Source organism: Microtus pennsylvanicus, chromosome 14 (assembly GCF_037038515.1).
Source record: "Microtus pennsylvanicus isolate mMicPen1 chromosome 14, mMicPen1.hap1, whole genome shotgun sequence".
NCBI classification, from domain to species: Eukaryota; Metazoa; Chordata; class Mammalia; order Rodentia; family Cricetidae; genus Microtus; species Microtus pennsylvanicus.
Genome location: NC_134592.1, coordinates 4,652,338 through 4,664,887, shown reverse-complemented (window position 1 = coordinate 4,664,887; position 12,550 = coordinate 4,652,338). Strand labels below are relative to the sequence as shown.

Here is a 12,550-nt window from a genome sequence, read left to right as displayed (position 1 = left end):
TTAGAGGAAGGGCGAGAGAGGAAGAAAAAACAGTATAACAAATACATACATGTATAGAAAAAATTTATAAAATAAGCTGAATAAAATAAATATGAAAACATTTACAAAACTGAAATTTAAATAAACATTTGGACATTTTAAGAATTACTACACACCACACCTATAGAGAGAATTCCTGATTGTGATTTGGAGAATCAGCACAGACAAAGATGTGTCCTGCCTTTTATGCCTCTCCCAATAGGCTCTACTCTTACCCAGAGCTCTGTGTGAACTTAGTGCCCACTGATGGTCCTTAGGAAACTGCAGAGAGGTTTGCATCTGAGCTCATAGTAGTATTCACTAACTGTGTACTTTGCACAGTAACACATGGCTGTGTCCTCAGACCTCAGACTGCCTATTTATAGGTACAGAGTGTTCTTGTCCTTGTCTCTGGAGATGGTGAATCAGATCTTCATGGCATCAGCATAGTAGTTAGAGTTACTAACACCCTTAATGCATGGTAACCACTCCAGCCCTTCCCTCATGCTGGGCACACCCAGTTCATGTTAAAGTTACTGAAGGTGCATCCTCAGAGTCTCGGGAGCTTTTCAGGCTTTACTAAGACTCCCCAAGACACCACCAACTGCACTTCTCACTAGACACCTGAAAGCTCAGAGAAATCTGGTCATAAAACTGACCAAAATCCATTTTTCATTCTCATGCACACACATGACACACCTTCTCATCTCTATAAATTACCTTTTAAAATAAAGACAAGAAAAAGTGAACTAAACCTCAAGTCCATGGTGAGTAGCCTGTTTTTAGTGCTAATTACTGAATGGGAAGGCCTGGGAATTCAGAGCTGGGCTCCTTTGCCAGAGCTGCAGGATCAGGGCATTGCTCTTTTTCATAGCCACAGAGAAGATTTATTTGCATGTCTTCCTGCTATAGGAAGCACTGGAGTTGTATCATGGGAAAGCATTTCTCAGAGCAGATAATTGTCATCAAAGACAATGATGACATTTATAGAAACTGACACAGTATTGCAGTTCAGTATTCATCCTTTCCTGGTTAAGGATTCATCACCTATTTTTCTCTCTTGTTCAACTGCACAGAATTTGCTTTATATCTATGATATATGTCTCCTCTGTATAAATGTATACCTAAGGAGTTCCACACATATCTCTGTTTCTATACACAAGCTCATCTTTTCCTGTTGTCTGTGCTGGACATTTCTACTCTTTGATGTGTCTCTTAGATAGGGTCAGACCTGCAATGTGATCTTTGCAGAGTTCCTTGTCTGTTGTGGGAATACTTGGGTATTTTCTCAGTTTTAATTATTTCTGAGACAATGCTCTTTGCAGGCAAGAGGAGACTTAGAAATGAGACAAGTCTTCTCATTGTTTCACTACCACTTTGCAGTTACATATTTCTATTTTCATCAAACTCACATTCTGCATCTTTATTCATTTTAATTCATTTGATTCATTTAAATTTTCTACCATTATCTTCTTCATGTTTACACCAGGCAACTCATGACAGCTTTTATGTTGTTTTAGCCTGGTTTTTATTTCATCCAATTAATATAATTAGCATATCCTGGGATTTTGCTTAAGTTTTAGGATGACCTTGCTTTTTTTCAGTTGTTAACATTTTCTTAAATTCTCTTGTTTCCTCCCTACTCATCCCCTTTCTCTCAGCACAGCTCACTTTTGCTTTCACATCATCACTATCACTCTTCCTTTGGTACTCTTTGTTTCTAACATAAGATGTCTTCCCTTCCTAGGGTTTTCTTTCCAGTTCCAAAATCTACAAAACAGAAGTGAGAACACCAAACACATAATCTAGGTTCTAAAATGATCAAAACAGGCAGTGTTCCTCTCCCATCAATCTCTATTCTACTGTTTGACACATGAATTTCTAGTGTCTTTCATGTTCCTCCTAGGCTGAATAAACACAGAGGAAGAGGAGGCAGAAGAATATAAAAGGTGGAGCATGGGCAGCAGTGCTGGGAAATCCTGTGTACTGGATGTGACATGGTAATTGCATTCATGAACTCATAATGGTTGCTGTTTTGTGTGTAAGCCCTACATAAGACCAAGTCTACCAAAACTCTAGTGGAGATTATTTTCAGACATTACCTCTTACTGAGGCACTGTTGGATGTAGACCATTCCTGGAGAGGAAGAATGCTTCTCATCTGAGACTGTAGTCATTGGTAGTTTCCTATGTTACAGTGCTTGTGCCCATACACATGCACATATGGCCAACATTAAGTGACCTTCTACTTGCCATGAAGTGGTGAGAAACTTACATAGGGGAGAATATGGAAGTGAGTTGAATGGAAATAGCATTGAGATGTGATCATATTTAACTGTATACAACCAGAGTATACAGTTCTTTAAAAGAAAGAAAAATAGTACCTACTGAATAACTAAATGGTTTAAAGAAGCTTTTGCCAAATGTGATATGCAGGGGGTAGTCAAGACAACCCTCAGTAAAAAGAATGTTGTAGCCCCAATTACATCAATCAGAGGAAAAGAGAGGTAGACAAGAACTCATGCAACATCACAAAGAAAAACTAGTAAAAAGTAGTGGCCCTATACCAGCAAGACTTGAACAACCAAATGTAGATAGAGCAAAAGAAAATGACCTCTGAATAACTTTAGTAGAATATTTGAGGTCCTTAAAAAGGAAATGAACAATTCTCTCAATGGAATAAAAGACAAAAAAATTGGAAGACATCAACAAATCTCTTAAAGAAAACCAAGAAAAAGCTATCAAACATATGAAAGAAACTATTCAAGACTTGAAAACTGAAATATATACAATAAAGAAAACACAAACCAATGGAATTATAGAAAAAGAAATAATAAGAAACTTATCAAGAACCACAAATGGAAGCATAAACAGCAGACTATAAAAGATGGAAGAATGAATCTTAAGAAATGAAGATACAATAGAGGAAACAGACTCATTGGTTAAAGAAAATGTTAAATCTAACAAAAGCTTATATAAAACCATCCAGGAATCATGTGATACAATGAAAAGAACAAACCTAAGAACAATAGTTAAAGGAGAAGGAAAGGAAGTCCAACTTAAAAGCATAGAAAATATATTCAACAATATCATAGAAGAAAACTTTTCCAACCTATAGTAAGACATGCCTATGAAGATATAAGAATGTTTCAGAGCACCAAATAGAATAGATCAAAAAAAATCATCTTGCCACATATTAATCAAAACACCAAACATGCAGAATAAAGAAAGAATATTAATAGCTTCAAAGGAAAAAGGCCAAGTAGCATATACAGCCAGACCTATCAGAATTATACCTGACTTCTCAATGAAAGCAATAAAACCCATAAGGTCCTGGTCAAGTATTATGCAGATATTAAGAGACAATGGATGCCAGCCCAGACTACTATACCCAGCAAAACTTTCAATCACCATAGAGGGACAAACGAGATATTTTGCAACAGAACCAGATTTAACTAATACTTAGCCACAAACAGAACCCTACAAAAGAAAAACATCAACCCAAGGAAGTTGGCTACATCCACAAAAACACAGAAAATAGATGATCTCACAGAAACAAGTCCCAAAGAAGAGAAACACACACATAATAACATCACCAGGAATAAAAACTAAAATAAGAGGAGGTAGCAATCACTGGTCATTAATATACCTTAATATAAATGGACTCAACTCACCTATAAAGAGACACAGGCTAACAGGTTTGATAACAAAATAGAATCCATCTTTCTGTGGCAAACAAGAAACCCATCTCAAACAAATAGACAGTTGTATCTACATGATGAAATTAAAATCCTATAAACTTTAATAATGTGTTTAAATACCTTGGTAGAGATATGATACTTTATTTTATCCAAAAACAAATTGATTACATGCCAGGAACCTGAGAAGACCAGAATAGATCTCAAGACCTACAAATTACATTGTGACTTGACAGCATTTCCAGAAAAGGACATGAAACTCAGGGACACCTTAAGCAGTGTGTTAGCAAGAACCTCCTGCAGACTCCGGAAGCTCAGCTGCTGTCTCTAGCTGCATTAGATCCATGGTATAAGTACCAGAGTATAACCAGGATCAATGATGAAACTGATGTTCATGTTTCGTGTGAGGATAATAGAGAGAGTAGAGGAAATCCAGGTTAATGGTTTATCAGTCTATCCAGTCCTGCATGATCTATTGGCTCTTACCAAAATCCTAAATACTGCTCTAACTGGAGAATTAATGGAAGCTCTGTTGTGAAACTAGGGACCATAGTTTCAATGATCTCTTAGCCTCTTCAAGACTGATCCTGGTACCCACAGCATATCCAGGTCTGCCATGTATGATGCTCTCTATCTTGTGCAGATGAGTTTGGAAGTTGTGTAGAAAAATAAATATTACAATGGAAACAGCACTTCATAAATATTCAGATACATTAAAAATTAATACACACTAAGTTATAAAAGATTACAATGGGAAAAATATCTTTCATACACAGAGCAAGCCAAGAAACTGAGAGGCCAATCATTCCTGGGCTTGTTCACCTGCATTGATTCAGCAAGAAAAAACTTGCGATAATAATGGTAAGTCTCTGTTGGCCCTTAGTACTGCCTGCTGGTCCTCAGGTTTCTGTAAGAAGGTTTTATACAGGACCACACTTCAGTTCTATAACTACATCTCTGGTAGAGTAATATATGGCTGTGTTCTCAGCGTGCAGTTATTCAGATTTAAGAAATCTTGGCTCTTGGGGGTGTTCCTGCTGATGGTGACCTTGGTTTTTAGAACTGAGTTACAATCAGAGTTCTCATTATACCATATTCTCATTAACCTCAGACCATTTCCTGGAGACTGGCGGACCCAGTGTACATGAGCTGGTCAAGGAGAACACAGAGACAGTGCAGGCAGGAGAAAGGATCTGGGTGTGTGATAGCTGAGCCAGGTCAGGTTCTGATCCCTTCACATGGACTTGGGACAGTGCCCCGGGAAAAACAAAATCACCATCATTCAAATATTACATACATGATGTAGCTGGTACTCTCTCCTGAAACTCTGAAACACTTACATGTTGGAAATGTCATGAGGTAGAGGAGCAGCACCAGGACAGCCATGCTTTGCTGAAAGCTCTAGTAAGAAGGAGATGGGTCTGCTCAGCTAGGCCTTGGCTTTCATCCTTAACCTGAGGGCTGCATTGCATTGGGGAAAGTTTCTGAGAGGATAAAAGGAAGCAAAGGAGCTTTTAATTTCCCTTTCAGTTGACTGACTTTTGCTTTGTGCTTCTTAGTAGAAATGGAAATGGATACTCAGGAACACTTTCCTGGTTCTGATTGAGTTTCTAATCCCTGACAAACAAGAAATATTTTGAGTCACCCTATGCAGACATGTCAGGCAAAAGATGGGAATATTTATGGTGAGTCCACATTTAATGATGGTAGAACAAGGTATCACTTACTCAATATATTTGAATGTCTCTAAAAATTCAAAAAGTGGATTTAGGATGGAATTTGGGCTCATAATGATCAGAAATCATACTTATAAAAACTTAAAATTTATTATTTAGGTGTCAGTACAGACATATTATTCTTTTCCCTCATCAAGGAGATAACCTGTGATTACTAACATTTAGTACGTGAGATCTCATGTATTCATCTGGAAATAATGCAAGTTACTGACTTGGATCCTGTCTTATTAGGCTCAGACTACCTTCCTAATTAGGGACACCATACCTGGGCACTTTTCATTAAACATACTCATTTACAGCAGTCTGCTTTTCTCTTTGTATTTTTATACCTTACTTTCTCTATCCTCACTTTGTAGCACAAAAGAACACGGGTTTTATGATTATTTCATTGTCAAGGGATGAGAAAGTTAGCAGTTCATAACACCCCATGAAAAGTAGTATCATCTAGACAGGCTTGAGGGTTATGTGGTCTGAAGTAATAAGAAGGGAGAGTGATGACAAGACATGGAAGGATGACATCCTTGAACAGTGGGAACTGTTTGCCTTGTGGTGAGAATAACCACTTAGGACAATGAACTGCAGGACTTCCCCCTTTGCCTTGGTAATATAAATCACCAGGTAAGGGAAATGAGCAGCTGTTACCAACTTGCCCTGTCAGATCTTGGAGAACATCCACCATTTCCTATGTATTTGTACCTCACATTTTATGTCCATTATTTTGTTGTGCACACTATATTTACTGTGAGTGGCAGTGATGGAGCTAGACCTTAACCTAGGTGAGGCAGTCATCCTTGCAAATACTCATGGGGAACCAAGACTATGAGTGATGTATTCTCTTTATTTATGATGTTCAGGAAGTTAGAAGAATATTTTTCAGACATGTTTAGCATATCTCATTTTGGGTTTGTCTGGTATTCTCATTGTGGTTACAAAAATGGGAGGAGGATTATCACAAAAATAGTGAAACATTTCTGATACTACATTTGGGCACTTTATACGGTATAGGTTGATTTATTCAGATATTTTTTTTACTTTGGTTACATTTTTTTTCTTATGTGGTAAGCAAATGGCACTCATTTAATGGGCCATGTTATCATGACAATACCAACCTGTCCATTTGTGTTGTGGTTAGAATTTCGTCAACATAATACAAAATAGAGTCATCAGGGAATAAAGAAACTCAGCTGGAAAATATGCCTCTATAATTTTGGTCTTTAGGCAAAATTGGGGGAGCCATTTTCTTGTTTAATGACTGATGTGGGAGGGCCAATGCTGATGTTGAATATGCCATCCATGAGAAGCTCTTCCTTGTTTGTATAAGAAAGCAGGCTGAACAACCATGAGACCAAACTGGTAAATTAGAGTTTCTGATTCAGTTCCTGCCTTCAGGTTCGTATCTAGATTCAATGTCCTGATTTTCCTCATGATGGATTGTTAGCATTAACATGACAGAAACCCTTTCATTCTCAAGTTGTTTAGGTTCACAGTGTCTTTCACATTAAAAGATCACAAGGTAGGACAATTAAAAATTATTTTCATGAATAAATAGAGGATATGACAGGCTGTCCAACTTCATCCTTTGCCACACGCAGAGTCCCCCTTCCAGATACAGCCACACATTCCAACATACACAGACACAGACATATACAGAGAGAATGAGAGTCCCACTTCCTGATACAGTCCTATACCCATCTTACACACCCACAGTCAGAAACACTCTCCAATATACAGGTAGAGGGAATGACTTTCTTCTTTTTTGACAAGGTCATCTGGGTGGCCTGGACTTTCTTTATAGACCAAGATATGAGAGACAGTTTTGTTTCTGTCTCCCTACTGAATGGATTAAGACTATGTTTCACCATGCTCAAACATCAAATGCAGTGTTGTCGATAATTAATGAATTTATTTTCTTGAAAAATTTCAATACAATATATTCTGGTAATTATTTCTTTTCTCTCTTCTTTTACAGATCCTGCCTATCTCCACAATTCCAGAATTCCATAAAAAGTCAGTGTTTTAATGGTCATTTATGAGGATATATTAGGGTTTGGACATGAGGCATTCATTTCCAGATAGACAGTTAATGCTTTAAAAATCCATAATTGGCAATACATTTTCTATCTTAAATGTTATTAATATTTAAAATGGCAATATTAAAGAGTATTAATTTAAAATAATTAAAAATTATTATACAATATATATTTGATTTGACAGATTACATTTCACTTATAAATGTATAGTGATAAAATTCAGGGCTCAAGAGTTGGCTCAGTGGTACAGTGCCTACCTCCCAGTATTAGTATCTTAGCTTGATTCACAACTCTTTGCTTAGATGTTGGGTGTTATGGTATATCCTATATTCTCATTACTGGAGGCATTGTGACTGGGGGTACTGTAAGTCTTGTCATCCAAAGATTCTATCTGCATATTTGTACTCCAGATTCACTGTGATATCTGTCCTCAAAATAAGATAAAAATCAACTGGTGAACATATGCAAATACAACTCTAGCCTCCAAACACATGTGAAAACCATGTATACTATGCATATACAGTTTAGCCAATTAGCATTTACAGCCATCCAAACATTGCCTTTACCCTGCATGGGATTCACAATTTGTATTTATTTAGAACTGTGTCAAGGATGTTGCAGACCTTGGATGAACTGTTTGATATGGATTCCCAAGAGAAGAACTCCTGTAGACTTGTTCCCTCTCCATAACTGTCCAACTGTGACTTCCTACACTGGAGACTTCCATTCCATTCCCAGCCATGAGAGTGGCTCATTTAAGAGTATGAAAGTGAGAAATGATATTTTTCTAAGTGCTTAATTCCTTTTTTAAAAGTGAGTTTGGTTCTTAAACTTAAGATCTTTTACATGGTGACAAAGCACCCTACCACAGAGCTACAAGCCTAGCTCAATCTTTTAAAACATCACATTTTTTCTACAGAAAATATTTTTTTGATGACTGCATTTATGCACTGCTAATATAAACAGCAGGAACCACAAATTCTTTTACTTGACAACCAGCAGTTATAACTGATAGGATCAAATTATGGCCAGGCAGTGGTGGCACATGCCCTTAATCCCAGCACTTGGAAGGCAGAGGCAGGCAGATCTCTGTGAGTTTGAAGCCAGTGTGGTGTACAAGAGCTAGTTCCAGGACAGGCTCCAAATCTATAGAGAAACCCTATCTCACAAAAAATAAAAAACAAAAAAACAAAAGGATCAATTTACTAAGCATGGATTTCAAGAATATTGAGGTATTGAGGATGAATCATAACAAACAAAGAAAACAAAAGGAAGAGAACAAGGAGAAGTATGGAAACTGCACTCTTAGCTGGTGACTCCTATTCTCATTCTGGACTCATTACCTTTTCAAGACTACTGTGTAGTTGAAACAAAGATTGTGCTGGAATCTCTCAACTCATGTTTAACATCATACACATGAATTAAAAGAAAAATAAGAGCATACTGCACATGTGAGTAATAGTGTCTGTCATACATCTAAAAGATGTAGACAGGTCCTCTTGAGCTGTGTTGTCTGCCTTTGATGCTTTAGGAATCACTGGGATCTTAAGGAAGAATGGGAATTGGAATGCTTCAGAGGCTTGCTCAGGGTAATGGAGGTCCTTAGCCTGAAGGCAAACCTTGAATCCCAGTGTTGCTGAGAGCAGGTTTCTGTGGTGATGATGTTATGGTGACCTCTGTGATGTAAACTTTTTTTTATAGATGATGAGAAAGTATGCATCACTGAAACAAGCACACACACATATACACACACACAGACAGATATACAACAACAGAGACAATCCTTCACAAAAAACACACTTACAAGGACAGATGGATACATGTATATTAACTTCATATGATTTTTGAAAATATTCTTTTCCCATCTTTGTCATTCATTCTACTTAAAAACAAATAACCATGCTTATTAATAATGTACTGCGATTACATTGATTCATCCCACTACCGTCTCTCCTTTTTCTCTCACTCCTTTGAACCTTCTGTCCTCTCTGACTGTGATGTCTCTTTTATCTTCTCCCTTCTTTCCTGCCTTCCTATACCAACTCTGCTTCTTTTTTAGCTTATCAAGAAGTGAAATTGCACAGACCAATCATCTTGTGTAATTCACTGAGGAACCTCCCAGTTTTTATAATGTCTTAGTGGGACTACATTGCCATTTCCACAGCACAGGCATCTCTTCTCCTCCATTCCCATAATATGGTCTCATTCTTTCTTTGTTAAGTGGCACTCATATAACTAGTTACAGGCAACTAATTCTTTTGAGTTTAAGATCTATTTTTGTGGTTATTAAAAATGTCAAATTGATGCATCCTCTTCTTTCCACTTTCACTGGTCAAGGTGAATCATCCCAAAGAGAGGATGGAGGGCAGAACACTGTGTGCTCATGAGGACATCACCTCTCATCTCTGGGTTCCCAAAGCTATCTGTTAACCCTATCACTCAGAAGAAAGATTGAGAGAGAAAGAGGGAGAGTGATCGAGACTGTGACACCGACACAGTTAGGGAGACAGAGAGAGATAAAGGGAAACAAGGAGAAACACTATAATAAACAAACACACACAACACAGCTGGAACCAGAAATTTGAATAATAATTTGGACATTCAAGGATTACTACACTCTATACCTGCAGAGAAAATCCCAAAGTGTGGTATGGAGAGGCAGTGCAGACAGAGAAGTTCAGTCTTCCATGCTTCTCTGAGCAGGATCTTCTGTGACTATGATTTCTAAGTGCTCTCAGCACCCCCTGCTGGAACTATGTTCCCCACAAGGATGTTTTTGTCTGAGATCACAGTAATATTCACTCACTGTGTCTGCTACAGTAATATATGGCTGTGTCCTCTGACTCAGACTACTCATTTCCAGATCCAGAGTGTTCTTGGCATTGTCTCTGGAGATTGTGAACCGGCCCTTCACAGCGTCAGTATACCAAGCGCTATCACCATTTGGATTAATACCTGCGACCCACTCCAGCCCCTTCCCTGGAGCCTGGCGGACCCAGACCATGTAATAATTACTGAAGGTGAATTCAGAGGCTGCACAGGAGAGTTTCAGGGAATTTCCAGGCTGCACTAAGCCTCCCCCAGACTCCAGCAACTGCACCTCACACTGGACACCTGTGAACACAAGGAATTCTGGTTAAAAACGTACACAAAAGACATTTTTTCTCTTTCTCGTGTCCACACAACACACAGCATCTCATCTTTATGAATTACCTTCTAAAATAAGGACAAAGGAAACTAGTATAAGCCATAAGTCCATGGTGAGTGGCCTGTGTTCAGTGCTGAACCCTGACTGGGAGGACCTGGAAATCCAGGGCTTGTCTCCTCTGCCAAAGTTGCAGGCGCAGGACAGGGCTGGATTTTATGGGCACAAAGAAGCCTTATTTGCATACCTTCCTGCCATAACAGGCTCTGTAGTTGGACCTGGGCAGAAGGCAGTACTCAGAGCAGATATAAAACACCATACACACTGATGACAATTACAGAAATTGAAGCACTAATGTAGCTCTGTGTACACATTTTCCTTGTTAGGGATTCACCACACTTTATTTAGTTCTCTTTTCAAATTATGCATGGAAAATGTTCTTGTTGCTGTCTGTCTTCCTCTCAGTGGTTGCTGTGGGGACATATTTATATTTGCAGCACTAAATTGTTTGCATCCTGAAATTCTTCCTATGATCACTTTTTACTCCCCACTCTGCCTTTCCCTTTCCCATCTCGATACCAGGCAACACACGGCTGTCTTCATGCTGTCTTAGGTCAGTTTTTATTTCTGTATATTTATATAGTCAGCACAATGGGGACATTTAATGCAGTTTTGTAAGAGAACACAAAACTTTTGCATCAATTTTGTATTTTCAGAAGGCATTGTTTTTATTTTCCCTAATTGTCATGCTTTCTACCCAGCAGTCCCTTTCTCTCATTACACCCAACTTTTCCTTTCAAAACTCCTGTATTACCCTGTACTTTTCCCCTCTTACCCTTCACTTAAGATGTTTTTTCCTCTCTTGACTTCCATTCTAGTTCTAAACCTACAAAACAGAAGCCAGAGCACCAAGCACACATAGTATCAAACACAAATTCTGGTTTCTCTATAAGGCAGAAACTATCCTTCCCAATCTTCAATAATTTTGTGATATAAGATTTCCAGTATCATTCATGTTCCTCCAAGGATCAGACATTACTGATGAAGAGGATGTGGGAATAATATAAGGAGTGGAACACAGGGAATAGTGCTGTGAAATGCTGTCTTCTGGACATGTCATGGATATTTCAATCATGGATTCATAATGGCTGCTGTTTTCTTTATGAACCCAACTAGATTCAAAACAGCCAAAACCATGGTATAGATAGGGCTGACAATTCCTTGGCCCTATTTCTTACTGAGAGGAGTTGGAAATTTATTTTTCTTGACAAGGGATATAATCACCCTTTTTAAAGGGCATGGTCCCTGGTATATTTCCTATGTTGCAGGGCTAGGGTTCAAGCACATGCAGATATGAACAACAATAACTGGGCCTAAATAAGAATAAGGTCGGTAGGGCCCCATGTTTTTAAAATGAGGGAGGAGCTGGATGGAAAACTATCACATGTAGGAATCCTAAAGAATAAAGAAAAATAGTAAAAGCTGTATAACTGAGATTCAAAAAAAATAAATTCAGAAGCCAATTAAGGAACACTAGAAAATATCAAATAACTTGGTAGGTATCTTTATCTGGAAACACCTTCCCATCTAACAAAGAACTGGAGGGGTCCTTCACTTATTTCTAAAAAAATCAATTTACAGACAATCCTATACATAATTTATAAAATATTTTTCCACATTTGGTTAGATGGTACTGTTTTCTATCATGAAACTATCCCATCATCATTCAGAATTAGGGGGAAACATACCATTCTTGTCATACTCTTTCAGTTCTCATTCTGCAGGAACAGTTATTCTGGTGTTAGATTATACGTATGTGTCTTTTAGGTATCCCATTTTCTTTAAAATTATCTACAATGAATCAGAGGACATAATGAAGAGAAGAGAATTTCAAGGGCATCTCTATAAACATTTGCTGCTTCTT

The 12,550-nt window shown here is 37.9% G+C and overlaps 1 long non-coding RNA gene across 1 annotated transcript; it reads right to left on the bottom strand.

The window, feature by feature from the left end:
• Window positions 1-351: 351 nt before the first annotated feature.
• Window positions 352-10,803, bottom strand: LOC142835329 (uncharacterized). Its single transcript, XR_012907784.1, has 3 exons — window positions 10,695-10,803; window positions 10,335-10,595; window positions 352-394 (listed from the first exon to the last, which is right to left on the bottom strand). It is a non-coding gene; the product is annotated as an uncharacterized LOC142835329 (long non-coding RNA).
• Between the last annotated feature and the right edge of the window lie 1,747 nt (window positions 10,804-12,550).